The sequence below is a fragment of the Bubalus kerabau genome, chromosome 12 (genome assembly GCF_029407905.1).
Source record: "Bubalus kerabau isolate K-KA32 ecotype Philippines breed swamp buffalo chromosome 12, PCC_UOA_SB_1v2, whole genome shotgun sequence".
NCBI lineage: Eukaryota > Metazoa > Chordata > Mammalia > Artiodactyla > Bovidae > Bubalus > Bubalus kerabau.
In genome coordinates this window covers 18,236,254-18,263,288 of record NC_073635.1, presented here as the reverse complement: position 1 = coordinate 18,263,288, position 27,035 = coordinate 18,236,254, and the positions used below count along the sequence as shown (strand labels likewise).

The following is a 27,035-nucleotide window of genomic DNA, read 5'->3' as shown; positions in this document are numbered from 1 at the left end:
TGCAGCCATGAAATTAAAAGATGCTTACTCCTTGGAAAGAAAGTTATGACCAACCTAGATAGCATATTCAAAAGCAGAGACATTACTTTGCCAACAAAGGTCCATCTAGTCAAGGCTATGGTTTTTCCTGTGGTCATGTATGGATGTGAGAGTTGGACTGTGAAGAAAGCTGATCACCGAAGAATTGATGCTTTTGAACTGTGGTGTTGGAGAAGACTCTTGAGAGTCCCTTGGACTGCAAGGAGATCCAACCAGTCCATTCTGATGGAGATCAGTCCTGGGTGTTCTTTGGAAGGAATGATGCTGAAGCTGAAGCTCCAGTACTTTGGGCACCTCATGCGAAGAGCTGACTCATTGGAAAAGACTCTGATGCTGGGAGGGATTGGGGGCAGGAGGAGAAGGGGACGACAGAGGATGAGATGGCTGGATGGCAACACCGACTCGATAGACGTGAGTTTGGGTGAACTCCAGGAGTTGGTGATGGACAGGGAGGCCTGGTGTGCTACAGTTCACGGGGTTGCAAAGAGTCGGACATGACTGAGTGACTGAACTGAACTGATGCTACAATTATTTCCTCCACTGAGGCAGAAAAATAAAGTAACGTATTTAGAATGAAAATTTCCCTCTTAGATTTGAGTACTTATTTTTTGAGGAGTGACTGATGAGAAAATAATATCCCACTTGGGATTTTCTCTACTTTAGTATTAACCTTGCTAATCCTGGTATATCAAATTTAGAAAATATAGTAACTAAAATATATTACATATATAATAAAGTATAGTAAATAATGTTTTGTCTTTATTTTCTCAGTCTTTATTTTAAAATTTTCTCAGAAAAACCAATTAATTATAATACTGTAGGGATTATTTTGAAAGTTTTTCTTACTAAAAAATGTAGACAGATTTCAGTAGGAGTGCTTGTTGTACCCACAGAAGGCCTGTCAACAATCATATCATAGTGGAATTATGCAGCCCAGAATCATTTTGTAGCAAAGAGAACTTAGAAAAATATTGAGAATATTCTTAGCTTCACTACTCTTGATAAGGCCAGGCCTTAAAAATACAGAAATATGGAACAACATTTTGGCTGAAGTATAACTCTTGATACTTTTAAGTATTTGGTTTGTATAAATTACAGTCAATTTTATTTAAGTGTCTTTTATGTGCTCCTATTAATGTTCCCACTGACTGCTTTTGAAAGCAGAAATGCTATATTCTTTCAGAAAGTTGGAACTTTAATCAATCAATCAAGTGTGAAATAAAATATCATGATTTTATAGATCTTCAACTTGATTTCATTTCTATTTTGTAGACTTTCCTATGCTTTTTTATAATACAATTTTATAGGTTAAATAAATAATAGTTTTTAGCATTGCATATAATCACCCTAATAAGTCTTTTAGAGCATCTGTAGTAGAGCTGCACCATAGGAACCTTAAACTTACGTGAATTCAACGAAATCCAGTCAGCCAAGGGAATAAAAGTTTAAAGAAATAGAAATATCAGTTTAGGAGGCCAAAAGATGCTGTGTCCTCAGTTAAATTCTTTAAAAGACAATGACTTTGAAGTGTTACTTCCCCAATATGTGCTCCCTAAGCTGTAAAAAATGCTGTTAAAATTCTTCTTCAATTTCTTCTTCCAATATCAGGTCTTTGCCAGGGAGACAAAGAATTTTTCAAGGGATAATTTTGAACATACGCAATCCTCCCTTTGCTTCAATAGCTAATACCTGCACAAATGTGCATCCACTTATAAAGGTCTAAAAGAATGAAAAGAAACCATGTAGAGATCAGGATATTCTACATTCCTTTAAAATTTTCTCACAAAATTTCCAAGTCGCTGAATCACAGATATAAGAGCAAACTGTAATGAAAGGTTTATATTCTACCACTAAGCAAGCACTTTACTTAGCAGATTAGTTCTTCCCACCTGCAACTTCTCTCACACAGGTGATAGCTTTTGCTTTAATTACATAAACTGTACAACAGTTTTAATGTTCATCAAAATAGCATTAATTAGCCAAAAGTTAAGCTAGATGAACTTCAGAATATATGCAGAATATATGCTTAAAGTTCTCATTTTCTTTTTCTCTCTGATTGCTCTGAATTTCCAAAAGTATTAGACTTTTATTGGGAATAATAAGTTAAAAATCTAGGTAGACTATTTCCTAGGTACCACAAACTCGGTGTATGAGGTTCTTCCCCTTATTTGATTCTGATTTATTTTATTGACTACTAGCTACATGCCAACACATGGCATTTTTAGGGCATTTGTAAAATACTCAGAAAATAAAGGTGCTTCCTGGGTGGCACTAGTGGTAAGGAATCCACCTGCCAAAGCAAGTAGATGCAAGAGACACGAGTTCCATCCCTAGGAAAAGGCAACCCACTCTAGTATCCCTGCCTGAGGAATCCCATGGACAGAGGAGCCTGGCTGGCTATAGTCCTTGCAGTCACAAAGAGTTGAACACGACTGGGCTGCTGAGCACAGGACAGAAAATAAATGAAATGTTATGTCATATTATGAATTTGTCAGTGTTTTTTCTTTCTTCTATTGCTTCAGCAAAATCAGGGTTACAGAGATGCAAGCATGAAGTCAGGACTCAGTGGACACTGGGCATCCTCCTCCTGATGTTGAGCATTGCTGTACAAAACATCCCATGGCTATCTGTCAAGAGATCTTTTTCTAACATATGTGGGTTGATAGTAGGATCTGATCTGGTCACCAAGATGAGCTGCTGGTCTGGGATTGGGATGGATGTAGCAAATGGGGAGTCATGGAGTTAATGAGGAAACTTGGGGCCTTTAGAGGAATTGGGTGCAGAAATTATGAGGAGGGGTTATATGAATTGTCTATATAGAGGCAAGAGAAGAAAAAGATGCCTTTGTTAGACCTTTGCACTGGGCTACAAAAAAGGAAAGAGGACATTTAAGTCTGTAAAAATAGTTCCCAATTTAGGGTGAAAGAGAGCTATTTTAGGGTGACTGTGGACTATGTCTAGAGGTATGCTTCTCTAGGGCTCCAGTATTGTAAGAATGAACTAAGTGTTGCTGAAATTCTGAATATCTTAATATACTGACAAGGAACTAAAAAGAGAGTCCACTTAGGAAGAAATGCAAATAACAGAAAGCATGAAAAAATGTTTAAATCTGTAGCAGCCATTAACATTTTACACTAAAGTTTTTATTTCTACTTCCAGGTATAAGGTAGGATTCTATGTCAGGCTGGGTTGTATCTTGTTTTGACCAATGAAATGTGAGTGCAATTATATCCATCACTTGTAGAGGGAATTATTATTAACAGCCAGAGCTGATTCCCTAAACCCTTTATTTCTGCCATTGCTACTGGCAATATTCCAGAGAGAATGGTTCCCTTGACCTGGATATCAAATGAGATTGGCAGAGCCCTAAGCAAACCTATGCTGAGGATCTATCATAAGCAAGAATTAGGTTCTATTGTTTTAAGCCTGCCAGTATTCTTGCCTAGAAAATTCCATGGACAGAGGAACCTGGCAGGCTTCAATCCAAGGGGTCGGACATGACTGAGCACAGCACAGGGGCAGCAGCAGTCTATCCTGACTAATGCAAACTTGAGTGGTAATCAGAGACGCACACATATTCAAATAACAAATTCCTTTTCACTGTTTCCAGAATTTTTGAAGTACTTTACTTATTATATTGAAACAAGATATACTCAGTTCAGTTCAGTTCAGTCGCTCAGTCGTGTCTGACTCTTTGCGACCCCATGAATCGCAGCACACCAGGCCTCCCTGTCCATCACCAACTCCTGGAGTTCACCCAGACTCACGTCCATCGAGTCAGTGGTGCCATCCAGCCATCTCATCCTCTGTCGTCCCCTTCTCCTCCTGCCCCCAATCCCTGCCAGCATCAGAGTCTTTTCCAATGAGTCAACTCTTCACATGAGGTGGCCAAAGTACTGGAGTTTCAGCTTTAGCATCATTCCTTCCAAAGAAATCCCAGGGCTGATCTCCTTTAGAATGGACTGGTTGGATCTCCTTGCAGTCCAAGGGACTCTCAAGAGTCTTCTCCAGCACCACAGTTCAAAACCATCAATTGTTCGGCGCTCAGCCTTCTTCACAGTCCAACTCTCACATCCATACATGACCACAGGAAAAACCATAGCCTTGACTAGACGAACCTTTGTTGGCAAAGTAATGTCTCTGCTTTTCAATACGCTATCTAGGTTGGTCATAACTTTTCTTCCCAGGAGTAAGCGTCTTTTAATTTCATGGCTGCAATCACCATCTGCAGTGATTTTGGAGCCCAGAAAAATAAAGTCTGACACTGTTTCTACTGTTTCCCCATCTATTTCCCATGAAGTGATGGGACCAGATGCCATGATCTTCATTTTCTGAATGTTGAGCTTTAAACCAACAAGATATACTAATTGTAGCTAATTATACATATTAATAAATTCAAATGATACAAAAAGAAATAATTGCCAATGAAATTTCCCTTCATCAGTAGTGAATAATCTGGTTAATTTACACATTTTTAGTGGTTATATTTTTCATATCTAAAAGTTCCCTTTGGTTCTCTTCAAAATATGCTTGTTCTTTTTCATGTTGTTCTTTTATTGATCTGATATTATTATTATTTTGACTACCATATAGCGGTTACTTCTAGGAAGGAGGGTGGATGAAGGAAACAGAGCACTTGTCTGTATTAATTTAATAGTTGTTCCTTTGCAAGTAATCTGGTCTATTCCCTCTTGTTTTATATATTTCTACTAGTTGTTGATAATTTACCATTTTTCTTTTCGTTTTTGTATATAGACAAGAATATGTTTTGTTTAGGATTCATGAACTCTTCTCCGAGCTTGCGTGAGTAGTAGTAGTTGTGTCCGACTCTCTGTGACCCCATGGACTGTAGCCCGCCAGGTTCCTCTGTCCATGGGCTTTTCCAGGCAAGAGTACTGAAGTGGGTTGCTATGCCCTTCTCCAGTGGGTCTTCCTGACCCAGGGATTGAACCCCTGTCTCGTATGTCTTCTGCATTGGCAGGCAGGTTCTTTACCACTAGCATCACCTGGGAAACCCTCATGAACTCTTACTTTTCATTAATTATGGAAAATGAGCAAATATCATTTTTGATCTCTTCTACTTCTTATTTTCTCATTTCTGGAACTCTTACAGACATTTTTACCACCTTCACATTCTCTCCTCCATGTTTCTTAACTTAGCTATTTTCTGTCTCTTAATTTTCTTTTCTGCTTCTTCGAGTGAATTTTCTAGTTTTTGAATTATATCTCTGGCTATGTCTAAACAGTTAGTTTATCTAGTCATTAAGTATTTAACTTCCAAGACTATAGCTTTTATTCCTAAGACATCTGTTGGATTTAAAATTTTTCTCCTCTTTTCATAGTAATTAGTTCTTGTCTTGGTTTTAATTTTTATTTGACATCTTTATTATTTTTAAACTTAGTTATTTTATAAACCACTCAAGATGAAATCATCCAACAATATGATGAAAATCTACTGTGTGAACAACACTGTTCTAGGCCCTGTACAACAGTGAACTAACTCACAAAAGTCCTTTCACTCTGGGATCTTACTTTCTAGTGAGAGGAGATAGTTAATAAAATACACATTGTGTTGGAAGGTGATAATTTCTGTGGAGAAAAACAAAGCAGGGAGGGCTGAGTGTGATGGAATTTTAAAGTGTCAGGGAAGCCTTCTTTTAGATGATAATATTTGCACGGAGATTTGAAGGAGGCGAGAAAGGAAGGCATGTGGGTATTTGGGAGAGAAATATTTCAAGTAAAGAGAACAACAGAGGTAAAAAAACACACTCCATGTAGGAGTGCACTTGGTGTATTAGAAGAACAGTAAGAAGGTCACTATGGCTGAAGCCAAGTGAGACAGGAGAGATGAGTAAGAAGTGAGGCAAAGGGGTAGTGAGCAGGCAGATAACATAGGGCTCGGGGCCACTGTAAGCCTTCCCCTTTTTCCCCTCTGAAGGAAATGAGAAGCTGTGGGAAGGTTTGGGCTGAGAAGGGCAGGACTGGACACATGTTTCACGGCATCACTCTGTCTACTGTGTTGAGAAGAGATAATAAGGAACAAAGAAGGACCTCACCAGGGAGACTACTGCACTTATTCAAGTGAGAGATGACAATAGACTGGATGGACCAAGGTGGTTAGAAATGACTGGATCCACGGATGCTAGAAAGTGGACATGGACTGCTGCTGCTGCTGCTGCTGCTAAGTGACTTCAGTCGTGTCCGACTCTGTGTGACCCCATAGACGGTAGCCCACCAGGCTCTGCTGTCCCTGGGATTCTCCAGGCAAGAACACTGGAGTGGGTTGCCATTTCCTTCTCCAATGCATGAAAGTGAAAAGTGAAAGTGAAGTTGCTCATTCGTGTCCGACTCTTAGCGACCCCATGGACTGCAGCCTACCAGGCTCCTCTGTCCATGGGATTTTCCAGGCAAGAGTACTGGAGTGGGTTGCGTTAGAAGTTAATGTTGGGAGAACTAAAACTATCATTGTAAATATTATTATTATTATTATTATTTAAGTGAACCCTTTAAAAATGTATTTATTTATCTATTTAGGCTGCACTGGGTCTTCTTTGTTGCGCGTGGACGTCCTCTAGTTAGGGCGAGCTGGGGCTACTGTTTGTTGCAGTGCATGGGCTTCTCATTGCGGTGATTTCTCTTGCTGCCCAGCATGGGCTCTAGGGTGCATAGGTTTCAGCCATTGCAGCTCTCAGACTCTACAGCATAGGCTCAGTAATTGCGACGCATGGACTTAGTTGCCCCATAACATGTAGAATCTTACCAGACCAGGGATCAAACCTATGTCCCCTGCATTGGCAGGCAGATTCTTAATCATTGGATCACCAGGGATGTCCCTTTAGTGAACTCTTGAGGTCTGCACATTATGCTAGAAGTTGAGGACCCAAGGAAATGATCACTTAGAAGTTGAAGTTGAGAGGATGTACTTACACATTTAATTTTTATTTGATGATGCTACCATTTCAAAGTAATGGTTTTTTTCAAAATGAAATTTAGTTAGTGTTATGAATACAAAAAACCTTGAATCATAAAAGAAAAATAAATTGCAATGTGAAATAAGAATACCATCTTTGAATAGGGCATCAGTGTTTGAGTTACTTAGTGATTTTTTGAGTGAAGCCTCATGCCTCAAGGAAAGTTAACAAACAACTAATTTAAAATAATAATTGAAATGGTCAGAAAAATAATACCATTATTATAGTTAAGCTCTGGCCTGAAACTTGAAATAAATGACCCTGAGCAGAAGGAAATTTTAAAATAAAATTTTAATGTATCAGTTCTCTGGATGAATTTGAATGCCCAATAATCTGGAGAGGAACTATTTAGGCTCTAGTAGCTTCGTGAATCAACATTTCTTTCTTTGTAAAGTGAGAACACTGAATTAGATTTTTTCTTCTGACTTCAGTTATAGCTATAGTTCTTGCAATATTTGTTCTTTCTTGCTTCAAAGAAGAATATACTAAAGAACATTCATCTGGACATTCACCATGATTAGATATTTATAAAATTCACAGTAAATGTATAAGAACACTGACCTACCTATCTCATCTGTTGGATACAGATTTTTGAAAACAGAAGAATGTCTTTTATCAAAGTTCTGTTAAGCTTCAAATCATTCATTATTTTTAAAATGTAGCAATCCCAATGACTGGTTTGTGGTAGGCAGGATTTTTTGAGGGGTGGGGGGATGCACCATGCTGCTTATGGGATCTTATTCTTAACAGTGAAGGAGCAAAGTCCTCACCACTAGATCTCTAGGGAATTCACATAGTAGGTAGGATTTTTTGGAGAGAGTAACATGGAAATATATACTACCATATGCAAGATAGATAGCCAATGGGAACTTGCTGTATGACTGAGGAAACTCAAACCCAGGCTCTGTAACAACCTAGAGGGGGTGGGATGGGGTGGAGGTTCAGGAGGGAGGGCACATAGGTATACCTATGGCTGATTCATGTTGATGTATGGCAGAAACCAATGCAGTATTGTAAAGTAATTATCCTTCAATTAAAAATAAATTTTAAACAAGAATTAAAAAAAAAATCGAATCTCTCTTTTCACCCTTCAAGTGGAGACTTGCATTTCATGGGCAGTGAATGTAACCTGAATAGGATATGGTCCTTCATAGTTGCTAGTTTCAACCTGTCCAGCTGATCCCTAGGTCTTAGTCTGAGAGTAGAGCTAATAAAACAACATGGCAAACAAGGAGTCCCCAGCTTCCTCATGTGGCATCCACCACTTCCAAGGTGACCTATTGTTCCATGTCAGTTTTCTTCCTGATCCTGGGGGAACCCATTTGGTGCTTCAGATGCTATAAGACTGCTTCAGGACTTCTCTGATTTGCAGCCCCACAGCGTGAACAGGCTCCCAGACCTCTTCAGATCTCTCTCAATGTCTCTGCTATACTTAGCCCCAACCTAGTAAGGGCATGACTAGCTCACTTATCCCAGTAGGGGATACAGGGTCAAGTTAGTGTCAGCACTCACCTTCACTGAGAGATGCTAAGAGATACTTTCATCATACTCCCTGTAGTCTCCCTGGGTAAGCTACAGAATAGAACAGATAAGGATATACTGAAGGATATACTGCCTGTGAGTATTTGAGTGTCTCCTGCAGAGGCACAGCTCAGCAGTTGCCTGCCACAGGGGCAGGGGCTCTGGGTGCAGCAGACCTGGGGGTAGCATAAGCCCTCTTGGAGGAGGTCGCCATTAACCCCACCACAGAGCTGCCAGAACTTACACAGGACTGGGGAAATAGGCTCTTGGAGGACTCATAAATAAACCTTGTGTGCACCAGGACCCAGGAGAAAGGAGCAGTGAACCCACAGAGACTGACCCCGACTTGCCTGTGAGTGTCTGGGAGTATCTGGCAGAGGCGTGGGTCAGCAGTGGCCTGCTGCAGGGTCAGAGGCACCGAGTGCAGCAGTGCATGCACGGGACCTTTTGAATGAGGTCACCATTATCTTTATTACCTCCACATAGCTCAGTTGATAAAGAATCTGCCTGCAATGCAGGAAACCCAGGTCGAGAAGATCCCCTGGAGAAGGAAATGGCAACCCACTTCAGTATTCTGGCCTGGAGAATCCCATGAACAGTATGTAAAAGCAAAAAAATATGACACTGAAAGATGAACTCCCCAGGTCGATAGATGCCCAATATGCTACTGGAGAAGAGTGGAGAAATAACTCCAGAAAAGAATGAAGAGACAGAGCCAAAGCAAAAATAACACCCAGTTGTGGATGTGACTGGTGATGGAAGTAAGTCCAAGGCTGTAAAGAAAAATATTGCATTGGAACCTGGAATGTTAGGTCCATGAATCAAGGCAAATTGGAAGTGGTCAAACAGGAGATGGCAACATTTTAGGAATCAGTGAACTAAAATGTACTGGAATGGGGGGATTTAACTCAGATGACCATTATATCTCCTACTGTGGGCAAGAACCCCTTAGAAGAAACAGGGTAGCCCATATAGTCAACAAAAGAGTCCTAAATGCAGTTCTTGGATGCAATCTCAAAAACAACAGAATGATCTCTGTTCATTTCCAAGGCAAGCCATTCTGTATCACAGTAATCCAGGTTTATGCCCCAACCAGTAATGCTGAAGAAGCTGAAGTTGAATGGTTGTATGAAGACCTGCAAGACCTTCTAAAACTAACACCCCCAAATGATGTCCTTTTTATCATAGGGGACTGGAATGTAAAAGTACGAGGTCAAGAGATACCTGGAGTAACAGGTAAATTTGCCTTGGAATACAAAAGGAAGCAGGGCAAAGGCTAACAGAGTTTTGCCAAGAGAACATGCTGGTCATAGCAAACACCCTCTTCCAACAACATAAGAGAAGTCTCTACACATGGACATCACTGGATGGTCAATACCGAAACCAGATTGATTATATTCTTTGTAGCCAAAGATGGAAAAGCTCTATACAGTCAGCAAAAACAAGGCCAGCAACTGACTGTGGCTCAGATCATGGACTCCTCATTGACAAATTCAGACTTAAATTGAAGAAAGTAGGGAAAACCACTAGAGAATTCAGTTCAGTTCAGTTCAGTTCAGTCGCTCAGTCGTGTCCGACTCTTTGCTACCCCATGAATCGCAGCACACCAGGCCTCCCTGTCCATCACCAACTCCCGGAATTCACTCAGACTCACGTCCATGGAGTCAGTGATGCCATCCAGCCATCTCATCCTCTGTCATCCCCTTCTCCTCCTGCCCCCAATCCCTCCCAGCATCAGAGTCTTTTCCAATGAGTCTACTCTTCGCATGAGGTGGCCAAAGTGTTGGAGTTTCAGCTTTAGCATCATTCCTTCCAAAGAAATCTCAGGGCTGATCTCCTTCAGAATGGACTGGTTGGATCTCCTTGCAGTCCAAGGGACTCTCAAGAGTCTTCTCAGCACCACAGTTCAAAACCATCAATTCTTCGGCACTTGGCTTTCTTCACAGTCCAAATCTCACATCCATACATGACCACTGGAAAAACCATAGCCTTGACTAGACGGACCTTTGTTGGCAAAGTAATGTTTCTGCTTTTGAATATGCTATCTAGGTTGGTCACAACTTTCCTTCCAAGGAGTAAGCGTCTTTTAATTTCATGACTGCAGTCACCATCTGCAGTGATTTTGGAGCCCCCCAAAATAAAGTCTGACACTGTTTCCACTGTTTCCCCATCTATTTCCCATGAAGTGATGAGACCAGATGCAATGATCTTTGTTTTCTGAATGTTGAGCTTTAAGCCAACTTTTTCACTCTCCTCTTTCACTTTCATCAAGAGACTTTTTAGTTCCTCTTCACTTTCTGCCATAAGGGTGGTGTCATCTGCATATCTGAGGTTATTGATATTTCTCCCAGCAATCTCGATTCCAGCTTGTGTTTCTTCCAGTCCAGCGTTTCTCATGATGTACTCTGCATAGAAGTTAAATAAGCAGGGTGACAATATACAGCCTTGACGTACTCCTTTTCCTATTTGGAACCAGTCTGTTGTTCCACGTCCAGTTCTAACTGTTGCTGCCTGACCTGCATACAGGTTTCTCAAGAGGCAGGTCAGGTGGTCTGGTATTCCCATCTCTTTTAGAATTTTCCACAGTTTATTGTGATCCACACAGTCAAAGGCTTTGGCATAGTCAATAAAGCAGAAATAGACGTTTTTCTGGAACTCTCTTGCTTTTTCCATGATCCAGTGGATGTTGGCAATTTGATCTCTGGTTCCTCTGCCTTTTTTATTTTTATTTATTTATTTTTTTTCCTCTGCCTTTTTTAAAGCACCTTGATCATCAGGAAGTTTAAGGTTCACGTATTGCTGAAGCCTGGCTTGGAGAATTTTGAGCATTACTTTACTAGCATGTGAGATGAGTGCAATTGTGTGGTAGTTTGAGCATTCTTTGGCATTGCCTTTCTTTGGGATTGGAATGAAAACTGACTTTTGCAGTCCTGTGGCCACTGCTGAGTTTTCCAAATTTGCTGGCATTTTGAGTGCAGCACTTTCACAGCGTCATCTTTCAGGATTTGAAATAGCTCAACTGGAATTCCATCACCTCCACTAGCTTTGTTCATAGTGATTCTTTTCAAGGCCCACTTGACCTCACATTCCAGGATGTCTGGCTCTAGGTGAGTGATCACACCATTGTGATTATCTGGGTCGTGAAGATCTTTTTTGTACAGTTCTTCTGTGTATTCTTGCCATCTCTTCTTAATATCTTCTGCTTCTGTTAGGTCCATACCATTTCTGTCCTTTATCGAGCCCATCTTTGCATGAAATGTTCCCTTGGTATCTCTAATTTTCTTGAAGAGATCTCTAGTCTTTCCCATTCTGTTGGTTTCCTCTATTTCTTTGCACTGATCGCTGAGGAAGGCTTTCTTATCTCTTCTTGCTATTTTTTGGAACTCTGCATTCAGATGCTTATATCTTTCCTTTTCTCCTTTGCTTTTCACTTCTCTTCTTTTCACAGCTATTTGTAAGGCCTTCCCAGACAGCCATTTTGCTTTTTTGCATTTCTTTTCCATGGAGATGGTCTTGATCCCTGTCTCCTGTACAATGTCACGAACCTCAGTCCATAGTTCATCAGGCACTCTATCTATCAGATCTAGGCCCTTAAATATATTTCTCACTTCCACTGTATAATCATAAGGGATTTGATTTAGGTCACCTGAATGGTCTATCGGTTTTCCTTACTTTCTTCAATTTAAGTCTGAATTTGGTAATAAGGAGTTCATGATCTGAGCCACAGTCAGCTCCTGGTCTTGTTTTTGTTGACTGTATAGAGCTTCTCCATCTTTGGCTGCAAAGAATATAATCAATCTGATTTCGGTGTTGACCATCTGGTGATGTCCATGTGTAGAGTCTTCTCTTGTGTTGTTGGAAGAGGGTGTTTGCTATGACCAGTGCATTTTCTTGGCAAAACTCTATTAGTCTTTGCCCTGCTTCATTCCGTATTCTAAGGCCACATTTGCCTGTTACTCCAGGTGTTTCTTGACTTCCTACTTTTGCATTCCAGTCCCCTATAATGAAAAGGACATCTTTTTTGGGTGTTAGTTCTAAAAGGTCTTGTAGGTCTTCATAGAACTGTTCAACTTCAGCTTCTTCAGCATTACTGGTTGGGGCATAGACTTGGATTACCGTGATATTGAATGGTTTGCCTTGGAAACAAACAGAGATCATTCTGTCGTTTTTGAGATTGCATCCAAGTACTGCATTTCGGACTCTTTTGTTGACTATGATGGCTACTCCATTTCTTCTAAGGGATTCCTGCGTGCAGTAGGAGATATGATGGTCATCTGAGTTAAATTCACCCATTCCAGTCCATTTCAGTTCACTGATTCCTAGAATGTCGACATTCACTCTTGCCATCTCTTTTTTGACCACTTCCAATTTGCCTTGATTCATGGACCTGACATTCCAGGTTCCTGTGCAATATTCCTCTTTACAGTTCGGACCCTGCTTCTATCACCAGTCACATCCACAGCTGGGTATGTTTTTGCTTTGGCTCCATCCCTTCATTCTTTCTAGAGTTATTTCTGCACTGATCTCCAGTAGCATATTGGGCACCTACTGACCTGGGGAGTTCCTCTTTCAGTATCCTATCATTTTGCCTTTTCATACTGTTCATGGGGTTCTCAAAGCAAGAATACTGAAGTGGTTTGCCATTCCCTTCTCCAGTGGACCACATCCTGTCGGATCTCTCCACCATGACCTGCCTGTCTTGGGTGGCCCCACAGGCATGGCTTAGTTTCATTGAGTTAGACAAGGCTGTAGTCCTAGTGTGATTAGATTGACTAGTTTCCTGTGAGTATGGTTTCAGTGCATCTGCCCTCTGATGCCCTGTTGCAACACCTACCATCTTACTTAGGTTTCTCTTACCTTGGGCATGGGGTATCTCTTCACGGCTGCTCCAGCAAAGCACAGCTGTTGCTCCTTACCTTGGACAAGGGGTATCTCCTCACTGCCGCCCTTCCTGACCTTCACCGTGGGATAGCTCCTCTAGGCCCTCCTGTGCCAGTGCAGCCACCCCTCCTTGGACGTGGGGTTGGTCCTCCCGGCCGCCACCCCTGTCCTCGGGAGTGGGGTTGGTCCTCCTGGCGGCCGCCTCTGACCTCAGACGCGGGGTAGCTCCTCTCAGCCATTCCTGCACCATTGTAGCCTGGCACTCTCGGCTGCTGCCCCTGACCTTGGATGTGGGGTAACTCCTCTTGGCCGCTGCCCTTCGGGGATGGAGTCCTCCTGGCTTCTGCCCCTAACCTCGGTCGTGGAGTGGCTCCTCTCGGCCTCGCTTAGTGCGCTGGTTGCAGCCGCCCGCGCTTACTGCGCCGGTCGCAGCCGCCTGCGCTTAATTCAGGTATGATCTAAATCAAACCCCTTATGATTATACAGTGGAAGTGAGAAATAGATTTAAGGGGCTAGATCTGATAGAGTGCCTGAAGAACTATGGACGGAGGCTTATGACATTGTACAGGAGGCAGTGACCAAGACCATCCCCCCAAAAAAGAAATGCAAAAAGGCAAAATGGTTGTCTGAGGAGCCTTACACATAGCTGAGAAAGAAAGAGAAGCAAAAGGCAAAGGAGAAAAGGAAAGATATACCTATTTGAATGCAGAGTTCCAAAGAATAGCAAGGAGAGATAAGAAAGCCTTCCTCACCGATCAGTGCAAAGAAATAGAGGAAACCAACAGAATGGGAAAGACTAGAGATCTCTTCAAGAAAATTAGAGATACCAAGGGAACATTTCATGCAAAGATGGGCTCGATAAAGGACAGAAATGGTATGGACCTAACAGAAGCAGAAGATATTAAGAAGAGATGGCAAGAATACACAAAAGAACTGTACAAAAAAGATCTTCATGACACACATAATCACAATGGTGTGATCACTCACCTAGAGCCAGACATCCTGGAATGTGAAGTCAAGTGGGCCTTAGGAAACATCACTATGAACAAAGCTAGTGGAGGTGATGGAATTCCAGTTAAGCGATTTCAAATCCTGAAAGATGACGCTGTGAAAGTGCTGCACTCAATATGCCAGCAATGAATCTATAGATTGCTTTGGGTAGTATACTCATTTTCACTATATTGATTCTTCCGATCCATGAACATGGTATATTTCTCCATCTATTAGTGTCCTCTTTGATTTCTTTCACCAGTGCTTTATAGTTTTCTATATATAGGTCTTTAGTTTCTTTTGGTATGTATATTCCTAAGTATTTTATTCTTTTCATTGCAATGGTGAATAGAATTGTTTCCTTAATTTCTCTTTCTATTTTCTCATTATTAGTGTATAGGAATGCAAGGGATTTCTGTGTGTTGATTTTATATCCTGCAACTTTACTATATTCATTGATTAGCTCTAGCAATTTTCTGGTGGAGTCTTTAGGGTTTTCAATGTAGAGGATCATGTCATCTGCAAACAGTGAGAGTTTTACTTCTTTTCCAATTTGGATTCCTTTTATTTCTTTTTCTGCTCTGATTGCTGTGGCCAAAACTTCCAAAACTATGTTGAATAGTAGTGGTGAAAGTGGGCACCCTTGTCTTGTTCCTGACTTTAGGGGAAATGCTTTCAATTTTTCACCATTGAGGATAATGTTTTCTGTGGGTTTGTCATATATAGCCTTTATTATGTTGAAGTATGTTCCTTCTATTCCTGCTTTCTGGAGAGTTTTTATCATAAATGGATGTTGAATTTTGTCAAAGGCTTTCTCTGCATCTATTGAGATAATCATATGGCTTTTATTTTTTGATTTGTTAATGTGGTGTATTACATTGATTGATTTGTGGATATTGAAGAATCCTTGCATCCCTGGGATAAAGCCCACTTGGTCATGGTGTATGATCTTTTTAATCTATAGATTCAGTGCAATCCCTATCAAGCTACCAACGGTATTTTTCACAGAGCTAGAACAAATAATTTCACAATTTGTATGGAAATACAAAAAAACCTCGAATAGCCAAAGCAATCTTGAGAAAGAAGAATGGAACTGGAGGAATCAACCTGCCTGACTTCAGGCTCTACTACAAAGCCACAGTCATCAAGACAGTAGGATACTGGCACAAAGACAGAAATATAGATCAATGGAACAAAATAGAAAGCCCAGAGATAAGTCCACACACCTATGGACACCTTTTCTTTGACAAAGGAGGCAAGAAAATACAATGGATTAAAGATAATCTCTTTAACAAGTGGTGCTGGGAAAACTGGTCAACCACTTGTAAAAGAATGAAACTAGAACACTTTCTAACACCATACACAAAAATAAACTCAAAATGGATTGAAGATCTCAACGTAAGACCAGAAACTATAAAACTCCTAGAGGAGAACATAGGCAAAACACTCTCTGACATACATCACAGCAGGATCCTCTATGACCCACCTCCCAGAATACTGGAAATAAAAGCAAAAATAAACAAATGGGACCTAATTAAAATTAAAAGCTTCTGCACAATAAAGGAAATGATAAGCAAGGTGAAAAGACAGCCTATGGAATGGGAGAAAATAATAGCAAATGAAGCAACTGACAAACAACTAATCTCAAAAATATACAAGCAACTCCTGCAGCTCAATTCCAGAAAAATAAATGACCCAATCAAAAAATGGGCTAAAGAACTAAATAGACATTTCTCCAAAGAAGACACACAGATGGCTAACAAACACATGAAAAGATGCTCAACATCACTCATTATCAGAGAAATGCAAATCAAAACCACTATGAGGTACCATTTCACGCCAGTCAGAATGGCTGTGATCCAAAAGTCTACAAGCAATAAAAGCTGGAGAGGGTGTGGAGAAAAGGGAACCCTCTTACACTGTTGGTGGGAATGCAAACTAGTACAGCCACTATGGAGAACAGTGTGGAGATTCCTTAAAAACTGGAAATAGAACTGCCTTATGACCCAGAAATCTCACTGCTGGGCATACAAACCGAGGAAACCAGAATTGAAAGAGAAACATGTACCCCAGTGTTCATCGCAGCACTGTTTATAATCGCCAGGACATGGAAGCAACCTAGATGCCCATTAGCAGATGAATGGATAAGAAAGCTATGGTACATATACACAATGGTGTATTACTCAGCCATTAAAAATAATACATTTGAATCAGTTCTAATGAGGTGGATGAAACTGGAGCCTATTATACAGAGTGAAGTAAGCCAGAAAGAAAAACACCAATACAGTATACTAATACATATATATGGAATTTAGAAAGATTTTAATGATAACCCTGTATGCGAGACAGCAAAAGAGACACAGATGTATAGTACAGTCTTTTGGACTCTATGGGAGAGGGAGAGGGTGGGATGATTTGGGAGAATGACATTGAAACATGTATAATATCATATAAGAAACTAATCGCCAGTCCAGGTTCGATGCAGGATACAGGATGCTTGGGGCCTGTGCACTGGGATGACCCAGAGGGGTGGTATGGGGAGGGAGGAGGGAGGGGGGTTCAGGATGGGGAACATGTGTACACCTGTGGTAGATTCATGTTGATGTATGGCAGAACCAATACATTATTGTAAAGTAATTAGCCTCCAATTAAAATAAATAAATTTAAATAAAAAAATTAAAAAAACATGAAATAAAATAAAATTTTAAAAATGAAAAAAACAAAAATTAATATGCAAGCAAATTTGGAAAACTCAGCAGTGGCCGCAGAACTGGAAAAGGTCAGTTTTCATTCCAATTCAAAAGAAAGGCAATGCCAAAGAATGTTCAAACTACTGCACAATTGTACTTATCTCACACACTAGCAAGTGATGCTCAAAATTTCCAAGCCAGGCTTCAATAGTACGTGAACTCTGAACTTCCAGATGTTCAAGCTGGATTTAGAAAAGGCAGAGGAACCAGAGATCAAATTGCCAACATCTGTTGGATCATGGAAAAAGCAAGAGAGTTCCAGAAAAACATCTACTTCTGCTTTATTGACTATACCAAAGCCTTTGACTGTGTGGATCACAATAAACTGTGGAAAATTCTTCAAGGGGTAGGAATACCAGACCCCCTGACCTGCCTCTTGAGAAATCTGTATGCAGGTCAAGAAGAAATAGAACTGGACACGGAATAACAGACTGGTTCCAAATAGGGAAAGGAGTACATCAAGTATTGTCACCCTGTTTATTTAACTTCTATGCAGAGTACATCATGCAGAATGCTGGGCTGGATGAAGCACAAGCTGGAATCAAGATTGCCGGGATAAATATCAATAACCTCAGATATGCTGATGACACCACCCTATGGCAGAAAGTTAACAAGAACTGAAGATCCTCTTGATGAAAATGAGAGAGGAGAGTGAAAAAGTTGGCTTAAAGCTCAACATTCAGAAATCTAAGGTCATGGCACCTGGTCCCATCACTTCATGGCAAATAGATGGGGAAACAATGGAAACAGTGGCTGACTTTATTTTCTTGGGCTTCAAAATCACTGCAAATGGTGATTGCAGCCATGAAATTAAAATACACTTACTCCTTGGAAGGAAAGTTATGACCAACTTAGGCAGCATATTAAAAAGCAGAGACATTACTTTGTCCACAAAGGTCTGTCTAGTCAAGGCTATGGTTCTTCCAGGAGTCATGTATGGATGTGAGAATTGGACTATAAAGTCAGCTGGGTGCTGAAGAATTTGATGCTTTTGAACTGTGGTGTTGGAGAAGACTCTTGAGAATCCCTTGGACTGCAAGGAGATCCAACCAGTCCATCCTAAAGGAAATCAGTCCTGAATATTCTTTGGAAGGACTGGTGCTGAAGCTGAAACTCCAATACTTTGACCACCTGATGTGAAGAACTGACTCCTTGGAAAAGACCCTGATGATGGGAAAGATTGAAAGCAGGAGGAGAAGGGGATGACAGAGGATGAGATGGTTTGATGGCATCACTGAGTTGATGGACATTAGTTTGAGCAAGCTCTAGGAGTTGGCGATGGACAGGGAAGCCTGGCGTGCTGCAGTCCATGAGGTTACCAACAGTCAGACATGACTGAATGACTAATCTGACAGAAGGATGGAAAAGCAGATTGAACATTAGTTGATAAACAGACTGTTAAATGGAAAATTATGAGAGAAAACTGAGTGGTTGCAGTCTTGCCAGAACAAAGCAGGGTGAGCCAATATCCAGTGAGTGATAAACTGAGCAGCATAAGATACGAGTAAAAGCTGTACATGTACCACTACTAGGGCTCACACCATGGGACAATGGCATTATAATGAGAAACCTACAGGCAAGTGAAGTGAGCAGTAAATCAAGGGAGATATGCATGAAACCTTGCTAGCTTCAGTTTGGCAAAGTCTGGTTATGAAGTTATGTTCCATGCAGAGGTGGTATCAGTTAGGAGAGCCTGGATGATGTTGTGGTAATAACTCCCAAATATCAATGTAAAAAAACAAAGATTTATTTCTCAGTCATGTTCCATGTTATTTGTATGTGTCTGGGGAGTTCTAGTCATATTTTGCTCAGTTATTTTTCTGGGAATATTACACAGAAATTGTAATGACATGGAATAATTATGGTAAATTATTAAATGTAAGGAAAAGTAGAATGGGAAATTGTATTTTATAACTTTATAATAGAAATTGTAATATAAAACTCATGCATGGGTAAAGTCTGGAGGAAACAGTTTGAAATGCTGACAATAACCCTATTACTATGGCAGGTTTATGAATGACTTTTTTATTCTTGGGTTTTGATATTTTTTCCATCTTTTCTCAACATGTGCTAATCTTAGAGCAGAAAAAATGGAATGCATTATTTTTAATAACACAACTAGGAAAGGAAGCTAAAGAGTGGCTGTGAAACCAGGTATTTGTTGTTGTTCAGTCACTAAGTCATGTCTGACTGTTTGAGACCCCATGAACTGCAGCACACCAGGCTTCCTTGTCCTTCACTGTCTCCCAGAGTTTGCTCAAACTCATGTGCATTGAATCAGTGATGCCATCCAACCATCTCATCCTCTGTTGCCCCCTTCTCCTTTTGCCTTCAGGGTCTTTTCCAGTGAGTCAACTCTTTGCATCAGGTGACCAAAGTACTGGAGCTTCAGCTTCAGCATCAGTCCTTCCAGTGAATATTCACGGTTGATTTCATCTAAGATTGACTGGTTTGATCTCTTTGATCTCCAAGGGACTCTCAACATTCTTCTCCAGAACCACAATTCAAAATTCAATTCTTTATTGCTCAACCTTCTATGTGGCCCAACTCTCACATCTGTACATGACTACTGGAAAAACCATACCTTTGATTATACAGACCTTTGTCAGTAAAGTGATATCTCTGCTTTTTAATTTGGAAAACTCAGCAGTGGCCACAGGACTGGAAAAAGTTAAACTACCATACAATTGTGCTCATTTCACATGCTAGCAAGATTAATGTTCAAAATTCTAAAAGCTAAGCTTCAGCAGTATGTGAGCCAAGAACTTCCAGATGTACAAGCTAGATTTAGAATATATATATATATACACATATGTTTGTGTAAATATATATATGTATGAGTGCATGCTAAGTTGCTTCAGTCGTGTCTGACTCTGTGAGATCCCATGGAGTGCAGCCCTCCAGGTTCCTCTGTCCATGGGATTTTCTAGGCAAGAATGCTGGAGTGGGTTGCCATTTCCTTCTCCAGGGGATCTTCCCAACTCAGGGATCGAACCCGGCTCTTTTAAGTCTCCTTCATTGGCAGATAGGTTCTTTACCACTAGAGCCACCTGGAAAACCCATTTATATATACGTAAACATATATGTGTGTGTGTGTGTGAGTGTATGCATAAATATATAAACTTTTTTTAACAATAATGACATGTAACTATTTTTTGTTAGATATTTTGTATTTGAAGATCTCTAAGCCTGTAGTTACAAAGTAATTTTTAGAGCTGTAATTCCAAATCCAGAATATGCTAAATCATAGGGATTATAGGTGGCTGAGGGGACGGACCCAAGAAAGATGGATTTCAAATTATGGAATCCAGGAGGGATTCTGATCTCTGGAGAGTATTTGTGTGTGTGCTTGGGGAGAGGGCAGAGAGGAGTAGGGGAAGACAACTGGTCAAGATGTGGTGATATTGCCTAGAAAAAGGGCCGTTGGGAGGCAGTGAGGAGCCCCGTTTCCCCTTTACAGTGTTTCCAGCAGAAGTTAGGGCTGTAAAGGTGAAAAGAACTATTTGTGCCTTTAGGAGGTAACAGTCTTGGAAGGAGAGTAAGATATAAAAAAAAAAGAGTAAGGGGAGTGCTAACAAAAGGTAAACATCAGTGTTTCCTCACATAATGCTCTGATCTTTGATTTCTAGATGTGTGGATTTTTTCAGCAAAGCATTTTCATTTTGATTAACTTAACTATTTTAACCCTATAAAGTTTTTTCTTTTCTTTTTTTAGCATTTCACCTCTTTCAAAGTCTTTTGACGGAGAAGGCAATGGTACCCCACTCCAGTACTATTGCCTGGAAAATCCCATGGATGGAGGAGCCTGGTAGGCTGCAGTCCATGGAGTCACTAAGAGTCGGACACGACTGAGCGACTTCACTTTCATGTTTCACTTTCATGCACTGGAGAAGGAAATGGCAACCCACTCCAGTGTCCTTGCCTGGAGAATCCCAGGGACGGGGGAGCCTGGTGGGCTGCTGTTTATGGGGTCACACAGAGTCAGACATGACTGAAGCAACTTAGCAGCAGCAGCAAAGTCTTTTGATCTTCTACTTTATTTGTTTTTAGTCATACTTTTGCTAGGAGGTAAATATTAATATATCTATACTTCTACTAGACAAGGTATAAAAACAAAAGGAAGAGAGAAAATGAAATGTCCATGAAATTAAAAGACGCTTACTCTTTGGAAGGAAAGTTATGACCAACCTAGATAGCATATTCAAAAGCAGAGACATTACTTTGCCAACAAAGGTCTGTCTAGTCAAGGCTATGGTTTTCCCAGTGGTTCTGTATGGATGTGAGAGTTGGACTGTGAAGAAGGCTGAGCACCAAAGAATTGATGCTCTTGAACTGTGGTGTTGGAGAAGACTCTTGAGAGTCCCTTGGACTGCAAGGAGATCTAACCAGTCCATTCTAAAGGAGATCAGCCCTGGGTGTTCTTTGGAAGGAATGATGCTAAAGCTGAAACTCCAATACTTTGGGCACCTCATGCAAAGAGTTGACTCATTGGAAAAGACTCTGATGCTGGGAGGGATTGGGGGCAAGAGGAGAAGGGGACCACAGAGGATGAGATGGCTGGATGGCATCACTGACTTGATGGACGTGAGTCTGAGTGAACTCTGGGAATTGGTGATGGACAGGGAGGCCTGGCGTGCTGCGATTCATGGGGTCACAAAGAGTCAGCCATGACTGAGCAACTGAACTGAACTGATACCTTACAAATCTAATTCTTTGTTGCCTAATTTCTCATTAATCTTGTTTAGAAGTTCTAATTGTATGGTTCTGCCATCTTTAATGACTACTTTTTACTTAAAAATAAAAAAGCTTAAAAGGAACCCAAAGTTGTATAAAATAAGTTGTCTACATGTAAATTTTCATAGTAACCTGTCTCTAGCACAATCACTATATAACAGAAAGACTTTTTGAATATAGAAGTGAATATGTTTTATGTTATATGAACAATAGAAAAATTAAATGATAACATTCATCTGCAATCCTGCCACTCAGACTATCCTTCTAGGTTTTTTTCCCATAAATACACATAACACAACTATGTGTTTTATAAAACTGGGGTTGTATGATATAGTACTGTACTCTCTTTCATCATATATTATGACCATTCTATAGTATTCTGTGTTTCAAAGTTATAATTTTTAATGGCTTATATTACTCTATTACATGGAGGCATTATGACTATTTTTTTTTAACTACTATACTATTATGGCTTTTAAGGGTATTTCCCAATTTATTTTTAAAATATAGTTAACAGGAAATTTGTTTCTTTCTGAAAGTGGTTTTCAGAGAAGATATAAAAAACATCTTGGCTAAAAAATAAATAAATAAAGACAACTATTCCTGAGAACTCAGATAGACCTGAGAAGTGCATATGAATAGTTCTGTGAGAACAAGTTAATTACTACCCTCTAGTGTTTCCAAGTTCCATTCATTCATCTTTGTAACACAGTGAAGAAGATAGCAGAGTTTTGAGTGCCAAACTGAAGTCCAAATCTGGGTTCTAACATTTACTACTACTGGTCAATTATTCAGTCTTTCTATAGTGGAAGCATATTGGATTATTTACCCAGCATCCATCCATCCACAGAGTTGTAATGAGTATTCCATACACATTCAACATGACTTTTAACTCTCTGATCATAGTTCATTAGATAGATGTTATCCAGCACTCATAAGTTTATTTTTCTTGTTTCAGGTACATTTTTTCTCTATGTGGCTGCGCCATAATATGTACACTCAGGGGCCATAGGAGCCATGTTTTTCACTATGTTGATAGAGATGTAAAAGACACACATTTGTCATGAATTAGGTCCAGAAATAGTAGCAGAGATGATGGCTGGAGAGACTTGGTTTTAATTCAGTCTCAGTTCCCACCTGCATTCCTGCCAAGACAGAAATCTGGATGCTCTGAGAACACAGTTATTTCCCTTGTGGTAGCATAGCCAAAAGCTGGCTTAGCTGGTCTGGGTTAGCCAGAGAAGAGCATGCCCACACTGGCCACTGGGCTCTGAGGCTCACCCTCTGTAATGGGGCCATTTCTGTGATGTGGGATCTTCCTATATTTCCATATCATGTGGCTATTACCTGCCCACAGGCCCTTTACAGATGTGGGGCATTAGAGGGGCAGTCGTCTTCACTATTGGGACTTTGGTCCTGGTGCGAGCATCGTCTAAGCCCTGCTCAAGCTGGAGGATGTTGAAATCTAGGGTGATTGTTCCTTCTCTGCTAATTCTCCATTTTCCTTGGTTATCTCTATTTTATATTTCATTGTGTGTTGCTGGTGGCTTGTATTCACAGCTTTTTTGCATGACAATTTCCTACTTTGAGATAAGGAGATCTATTGTAAATAAATCCTTTTTTGTACCCTTAAGTTGATTCAAGTTAGGTTTATTAGAAAATTAAAGTATAGCCTCTCTAAACTCCAATACTTTGGCCACCTCATGTGAAAAGTTGACTCATTGGAAAAGACTCTGAGGCTGGGAGGGATTGGGGGCAGGAGAAGAAGGGGACGACAGAGGATGAGATGGCTGGATGGCATCACCGACTCAATGGACGTGAGTTTGAGTGAACTCCGGGAGTTGGCGATGGACAGGGAGGCCTGGTGTGCTGCAATTTAAGGGGTTGCAAAGAGTCGGACACGACTGAGCGACTGAACTGAACTGAACTGAAGCCTATTATCTCTTCTTAAAAAAATGAGGCCAACAATGTCAATCGAAATAATAAATGTAAGACTATTGGTACACAAAACATGTTCAAAGAATTTAAACTGAATCCTTCTTGAAGGACCAGTTTTACAAAAATATGCAAATGATTGAAGGATCATAGAAATAAAGTACTTTCTCTTCCTGTGCATTTAAGTTAGTGATGGGCCAGATTCAGAACTTTCTGTCTTATCATTTATCCTACTTTCTGGTCTCACTTTTCTATTAATTTTAATTGCAACATACTTCTTGTCATCTATTTATTACAATATCTTTTTAATATTTATTTGACTAATCCCTCAGTTCAGTTCAGTTCAGTTCAGTAGCTCATTTGTGTCTGACTCTTTGTGACCCCATGGACTGTAGCATTCCAGGCTTCCCAGTCTTTCACCATCTCCCAGAGCTTGCTCAAACTCATGTCCATCAAGTCGGTGATGCCATCCAACCATCTCATCCTCTGTCATCCCCTTCTTCTCCCACCTTCAATCTTTCCCAGCATCAGGGTCTTTTCCAACAAGTCAATTCTTCACATCAAGTGGCCCAAGGTATTGGAGTTTCATCTTCAGCATCAGTTTTTCCAATGAATATTCAGGACTGATTTCCTTTAGGATGGATTGGTTGGATCTCCTTGCAGTCCAAGGGACTCTCAAGAGTCTTCTCCAACACCACAGTTCAAAAGCATTAATTCTTTGGCGCTCAGCTTTCTTTATAATACAACTCTCACATCCATACATGACTACCGGAGAAACCATAGCTATTACTAGATGGACCTTTGTTGACAAAGTAATGTCTCTGCTTTTTAATAAGCTGTCTAGGTTGGTCATAGCTTTTCTTCCAAGGAGCAAGTGTCTTTTAATTTCATGGCTTCAGTCATCATCTGTAGTGATTTTGGAGCCCCCCAAAATAAATTCAGCCACTGTTTCCCCATCTATTTGCAATGAAGTGATGGGACCAGATGCCATGATCTTAGTTTTCTGAATGTTGAGTTTTAAACCAACTTTTTCAGTCTCCTCTTTCACTTTCATCAAGAGGCTCTTTAGTTCCTCTTCACTTTCTGCCATAAGGGTGGTGTCATCTGCATACCTGAGGTTATTGATATTTCTCCTGGCAATCTTGATTCCAGCTTGTGCTTCATCCAGCCCAGCATTTCGCATGATGTACTCTGCATAGAAGTTAAATAAGCAGGGTGACAATATACAGCCTTGACGTACTTCTTTCCCTATTTGGAACCAGTCTGTTATTCCATGTCTGGTTCTAACTGTTGCTTCCTGACCTGTATACAGGTTTCTCAAGAGGCAGGTAAGGTGGTCTGTTGTTCTCATCTCTTGAAGAATTTTCCTCAGTTTGTTGTGATCCACACAGTCAAAAGCTTTGGCGTAGTCAGTGGAGCAGAAGTAGATGTTTTTCTGGAACTCTGTTACTTTTTTGATGATCCAACATGTGTTGGCATTTTGATCTCTGGTTCCTCTGCCTTTTCTAAAAAGGACTAATCCTTAAATTTCCTATTTTTCTTCTAACCTTCCTCCGCTGCCCCCAACCTAAACTCAGTAGCTAAAACAATCCATAACTATATTATTTCACATGTGTTGAACCCTGCAGATGTGATGAGTCTATAGTTGTTTAGTGAAAGTGTTAGTCACTCAGTCGTGTCCAACTCAGTCATGTCCTACTCAGTTGTGTCTGACTGTGATCCCATGGACAGTAGCCTGCAAGGCTCCTCTGTCCATGGAATTCTCCAGGCAAGAATACTGGAGTGGGTTGCCCTGCTCTTCTCCAGGGATCTTCCTGATCCAAGGATGTAACTCAGACCTTCTGCATTGAAGGCAGATTTGTTACCATCTGAGCCACTTGGGAAGCCTGAGAATCTAAACAAAATGCCAGGGACCCACATTCTTTCCACCTTGCTTCCACACCCTTTTTGGCCTGTTGGCTTTGTCCTAGAGAAGCCATCATCCCTTCTCATCACAGATGGCTGCTGCTATTCCATGAGCCATATCAGAAAACTACCATCCAGACAGAAAAGAGGTCTTCTCTTAATTTGTGTCTTTTTCTAACCAATGCACATTTTCCTAGAAGCCCCCAGAGCCTTTTTCTCATGTCCCATTAGCAATGGCACAGCACAGCAACTGTAAACCAACTGTTCTCCAAGGAGAATAGAATGAGTGTAACTGGCTTAGGAAGCAAAATGAGTAATTTTACACTAATGCAAGCAGCCTTTCCACAGCAGGACCCTTTTGGGAATGTAGAGAACAAAATAGAAATAAAAATATGTTAAGAACTTTTAATCACCCAGAAGCTGTGATACTGCCCCAAACAAAGCAATGTACTCTCATAGCTCTTAATTTGACCCTCCATGTTCTAATATGATTGTGTGAGTCTCTGGGCTCGGGTTTAAATCTTGACTTTGTCAGTTAGTGCTGTATGGTACAGGCAGTTAACTCTGTTTCCAGATCTGGAAATAGAAAATAATAGCACCAAATTCATAGCAAGAAGCATTTAGAATAGTGCCTGACTGTAAGAAGTAATCAATTAAGCACACACTCAGACACACATACATGCACACGTTTATTTATCATTTATTTATATTTACATATATTGAACCAAATAGAGAATCAAGAAGTCATCGAGATATTGTTACATTTATGGTGAATCCTCAGTCATGTCACCTTTTGGTCTTAGGTCAAGCTCCCTGGAAACAGACTCTGAGATTTGCTTGCTGGAGGATTAGTGGGCAGTGCTCTCAGAAACAGCCCCTGTGAGTGGGTGATGGAAGTGGGAATGGATGGAAGGAGGCACAGGACAGTAAAGAAGTTGCCTTGAAGACTTTGTCTGATCTGTGGGGAACTCGGGAGCTGGGATAGCCCTCCTGAATTGTCCCAGAGGGAGGCAAGGGGGCCGGGTTCTTGCACCCCACACATGGCAGAATCATCCAGTAATCAGGCTGCAGGGAGAGGTTGTGGTGAGAGCAGGTCCTGAAGGATGCAGTTATGGGCCAACACTCCTGGTACCTGGGGAATTCCGAGAGTGCCTCCATTGAGGCATTGCCTGGGGTCTGGGCAGCCCGCCCGTCTCCCACAGCATCTGCTGTACCTTCCCTCCTATCAGCTCTGGAAAACCATTGTCACTCGGTGTGGATAGAATGGAAGGCAGCAGAGCACTGCTAATGGCATGGGATGAGCTGCCTG

The 27,035-nt window shown here is 40.7% G+C and overlaps 1 long non-coding RNA gene across 1 annotated transcript in view; it reads left to right on the top strand.

Moving 5' to 3' along the window:
* Positions 1 to 27,035, top strand: part of LOC129624347 (uncharacterized) — a 205,321-nt gene that overhangs the window by 152,974 nt on the left and 25,312 nt on the right. The window lies entirely within an intron of this gene.